Raw genomic sequence first — 5,000 nt, 5'->3', positions numbered from 1 at the left:
TAAGGATTTTTGTCTCTCCTTTACGTAATGATACTGAGTATTTCTCTTCCCTCTCTGTAAGGCTTTTGAGTTCCTACCTCTTCCAAGTGAGAGCTCTTTATTTCTCCCTTTTGGACTAATCTGTATTCTCTTTCTGTATTATGCTCCCTCCTCCGAAAGGCAATATGGAGTTCTTTATCACATAGGTAATGATAATTTCTTCTCTTTCTATTTCCTAATGACATGAATGGTATGACTCCCTTCTCTTCCCTTCTCCAAATACAGTGTGACTCATTACTTAGTCCTCCTCCTGTTTCTTTTATCCTTTATGACACAAGCAGTAAGTCATCATTGGCCTGTCTCTGAGTTTTACAGAGTCCTCCTTTCTTACAAAACCTAAGTTACACATTTCGCCTTTGTCAGAGTAACATTTCATTGATTTCTCCGTTATGAGGCAATGAAGGGTATTCATTCATTTTTTGTCTTACCTATGTAATGTTATTGATTTTTTTTTCTCTCTATAAACATTAATATTCTTCATCCTTCCTCTCAGTAATGTTAGGAAGTTCTCCTTTTTCACATTTTGTTAATTCTTCCCTCTCTAATCACACATTGATTTAAAGGTACACCTTTTCTGAGCCCGATTATCTTTACTGGGATATTCTGACCTTATGATAGTGATTCTCATGACAATTACGCTTCCAGGGTTAAAAGTTGGGTGCAGCTGGCCTGTCGGTGCTTGCCGTAAACGTCTCTGTCTCAGTGTCTTAGGTTCGGCGCGTGTTCAGCGGGTCGATTTTAGTGCAGGGGGGGACCTACGGTCTCAGTAGAGTGCATAAGCACAGTTCTGTGGAGTTGGGGTGGTGGGGGGTAGGGCTTGGGTGGGGCAGGCGGGGGGGGGAGTTGGTGTGGGGGGTTGGAGGGATGGTTGGTGGCTAGGTGGGTGGGGGGGGGGGGGGGGGGGGCGGGTGGGGTGGAGGGGGGGTATTGGGGGGGTCTGGTGGTGGTGGGGTGGTGTGGTTAGGTGGGTTGGGTGGTTGGTAGGCGGTGACTTGGTTGGTTGGTTGGAGTTGGTGAGTGGGGGGTGGGTGGAGGATAACGTGTGAGGCCTGTGGATGCGTTTGCGACGCGAGGATGGGGCATCACCTAGCCGACGAAGCGCAAGAGAGACAGGGACCGAGAGCGGGACAAGAGAGCGGGCAAAGCGCGTCGGGACGAGCGAGGGAAAGAGAGAGGGAAAGAGAGCGGGAACGCGCGGCGGGAGAGCGCCTGGACACGAGAGGGGACAGAGAGTGGGAAGGCGCGGGACAGGAGAGGGAACGAGTCGGGCAAAGCGGAGGGGAAAGATGAAGGAGAAAGAGCCGGAGCAAGGCGCAGTCGCCTGCGCCGCGCCCTAGCCCTCGCCCGCTGACTCTCACGCGTCCCTCTCCATCAGTTGGGGTTAAAGGAGAAAGACGCTTCCTCTACCTCTTCTACCTCTTTACTCTCTTCTCTTTCTTTTCTCTTTTCTCTTTCTCTTTCCTTTTCTTTCTCTTTCTCTTTTCTTTCTCTCGTCTCTTCTTCTCTCTCTCTCTTCTCTCTCTCTTCTCTCTATCTCTCTCTTATCTCTCTCTCCTCTCTTCCTCTCTCTTTTCTCTTCTTCTCTCCCCCTCTCCCTTCCCTCTCCTCTCCCTCTCCCCTCTCTCTTTCCCTCTCTCTTCCCCCCTCCTCTCTCCTCTTTTATCTCTCCTCTTTCTCCCTCTCTCTTTCTCCCTCTTCCCCCTTCTCCCCCGTTCCCCCATCTCTCCTCTCACTCACTCACACACTCACTCACTCACTCATACTCACTCACTCACTCATCATCACTCTCACTCATCACTCATCACTCTTTCTCTTTCTCTTTCACTCTCACTCTCATCTACTCTCACTTCACTTCACTCTTCACTCTACTCTCTTCTATCTTTCTCTGCTCTTCTCTTTATTTCTTCTCTTCTCTTCTCTTCTCTTTCTTCTTTCTTTTTTCTCTTCTCTTCATCTCACTCTCACTCATTTTATTTCTCTTCACTCTACTCTCCACTACACTTCACTTCACTCTCACTCTTTTTCTTCTCTTTTTTCTCTTTTCTCTCTTCTCTTCTCTTCTTTCTCTTCTCTTTTTTTCTTTTTCTTCTTTTCTTCTTTTTTCTCTTCTCTTTTTTTTCTCTTCTACTCTCACTCTCACTCTCACTCTCACTCTCACTCTCCTTTTCTTCTCTTTTTTTTCTCTTCTCTTCTCTTTCTTTCTCTTTCTCTTCTTGTCTTTCCTCTTTCTTTTCTTCTCTTCTCTTCTTTTTCTCTCACTTCACTCTCACCCTTTCTCTTCTTCACTATCACTCTCACTCTACTACTCTCACTCTCACTCTCTCTTCACTTCTTCTATTCTCTCTCTCTCTCTGAGCGTCTCTCGATCTCGCTGCGCTTGCTAAGCTCGCTCGTTCTCTTCTCTCTCATCTGCTTTATCTTCTCGCTCACTCTCGTCGAGGCTGTCTATATCTGCGCTGCTCTCTACTCTTCTTCTCTTCTCTCTCACTCTCTTCTTTTTCTCTCAACTCTCTTCTCTTCTCTCTCACTCTCTTCTCTTCTCTCTCACTCTCTTCTTTTCTCTCACTCTTTTTCTTCTCTCTCACTCTCTTCTCTTCTCTCTCACTCTCATTCTACTCTCTCACTCTCTTCTCTTCCTATTCACTCTCTTTTTCTTCTCTCTCACTTTCTCTCTCTCCAATCTCTTCTCTTCTCTCTCACTCTCTTCTCTTCTCTCTCTTTCACTTCTTCTCTTTCTCTTCATCTCTTCTCTTCTCTCTCACTCTCTTCTCTTCTCTCTCACTCTCTTTTCTCTCACTCTCACTTCTTTTTCTCTCCTTCTTCTTTCTCTCTCACTCTTTCTTTCTCTTTTTACCCCGCACTTCTTCTCTTCTCTCTCACTCACATCTCTTCTCTCTCACTCTCTTCTCTTCTCTCCATTCAACTCTACTCTTCACTCTTCTTCTCTTCTCTTCACTCTTTCTCTTCTCTTCTTCTTACATCTTTCTCTTCTCTTTCATCACTCTCTTTTTCTCTTCTCTCTCACTCTCTTTCTTCTCTCTCACTCTCTTCTCTTCTCTCTCACTCCTCTTCTTCTTCTCTTCACCTTCTTCTCTTTCTTCATCTCCTTTTTTTTCCCTCTACATCTCTTCTCTCTCCCTCTCTCTCTTCTCTCTCACTCTTCTCTTCTCTCTCCACTCTCTTCTCTACTCTCTCACTCTCTTTCTCTTTTATCTCTCACTCTCTCTCTTTTCTCTATCTCTTTTTCTCTCTATCTTTCTCTTCTCTTCCTCTCTTCTTCTTCTCTTCACTTCTTCTTCTCTTCTCTCTCTACTCTTTCCTCTTCCTCTTCATCTCTTCTCTTCTCTCTCACTCTCTTCTCTTCTCTCTCACTCTCTTCTCTTCTCTCTCACTCTCTTCTCTTCTCTCTCACTCTCTTCTCTTCTCTCTCACTCTCTTCTCTTCTCTCTCACTCTCTTCTCTTCTCTCTCACTCTCTTCTCTTCTCTCTCACTCTCTTCTCTTCTCTCTCACTCTCTTCTCTTCTCTCTCACTCTCTTCTCTTCTCTCTCACTCTCTTCTCTTCTCTCTCACTCTCTTCTCTTCTCTCTCACTCTCTTCTCTTCTCTCTCACTCTCTTCTCTTCTCTCTCACTCTCTTCTCTTCTCTCTCACTCTCTTCTCTTCTCTCTCACTCTCTTCTCTTCTCTCTCACTCTCTTCTCTTCTCTCTCACTCTCTTCTCTTCTCTCTCACTCTCTTCTCTTCTCTCTCACTCTCTTCTCTTCTCTCTCACTCTCTTCTCTTCTCTCTCACTCTCTTCTCTTCTCTCTCACTCTCTTCTCTTCTCTCTCACTCTCTTCTCTTCTCTCTCACTCTCTTCTCTCCTCTCTCACTCTCTTCTCTCCTCTCTCACTCTCTTCTCTCCTTTCTCACTCTCTTCTCTCCTCTCTCACTCTCTTCTCTTCTCTCCTCTCTCCTCTCTCTCACTTTCTCACTCTCTCTTCTCTCTTTCTCTCTTCTCTCTTTCTCTCTTCTCTCTTTCTCTCTCTTTCTTTCTTGCTCTTTCTTTCTTTCTTTCTCTCTCTTTCTCTCTTTCTCTCTCTTTCTTTCTTTCTCTCTCTTTCTTTCTTTCTTTCTCTCTCTTTCTTTCTCTTTTTCTTTCTTTCTTTCTTTCTTTCTTTCTTTCTTTCTTTCTTTCTTTCTTTCTTTCTTTCTTTCTTTCTTTCTTTCTTTCTTTCTTTCTTTCTTTCTTTCTTTCTTTCTTTCTTTCTTTCTTTCTCTTCCCCCTTTCTCTTCCCCCTTTCTCTTCCCCCTTTCTCTTCCCCCTTTCTCTTCCCCCTTTCTCTTCCCCCTTTCTCTTCCCCCTTTCTCTTCCCCCTTTCTCTTCCCCCTTTCTCTTCCCCCTTTCTCTTCCCCCTTTCTCTTCCCCCTCTCTCTTCCCCCTCTCTCTTCCCCCTCTCTCTTCCCCCTCTCTCTTCCCCCTCTCTCTTCCCCCTCTCTCTTCCCCCTCTCTCTTCCCCCTCTCTCTTCCCCCTCTCTCTTCCCCCTCTCTCTTCCCCCTCTCTCTTCCCCCTCTCTCTTCCCCCTCTCTCTTCCCCCTCTCTCTTCCCCCTCTCTCTTCCCCCTCTCTCTTCCCCCTCTCTCTTCCCCCTCTCTCTTCCCCCTCTCTCTTCCCCCTCTCTCTTCCCCCTCTCTCTTCCCCCTCTCTCTTCCCCCTCTCTCTTCCCCCTCTCTCTTCCCCCTCTCTCTTCCCCCTCTCTCTTCCCCCTCTCCCTTCCCCCTCTCTCTTCCCCCTCTCCCTTCCCCCTCTCTCTTCCCCCTCTCTCTTCCCCCTCTCTCTTCCCCCTCTCTCTTCCCCCTCTCTCTTCCCCCTCTCTCTTCCCCCTCTCCCTTCCCCCTCTCCCTTCCCCCTGCTTCAGTATCTCAATCTCTGTTTTGTTGTCCCTCTCCATCATCTCCTTCTCCCCCTCCATAATATCCAT

The sequence above is a fragment of the Penaeus chinensis genome, chromosome 13 (assembly GCF_019202785.1).
Source record: "Penaeus chinensis breed Huanghai No. 1 chromosome 13, ASM1920278v2, whole genome shotgun sequence".
NCBI lineage: Eukaryota > Metazoa > Arthropoda > Malacostraca > Decapoda > Penaeidae > Penaeus > Penaeus chinensis.
Note: the sequence above shows the minus strand (reverse complement) of the source record.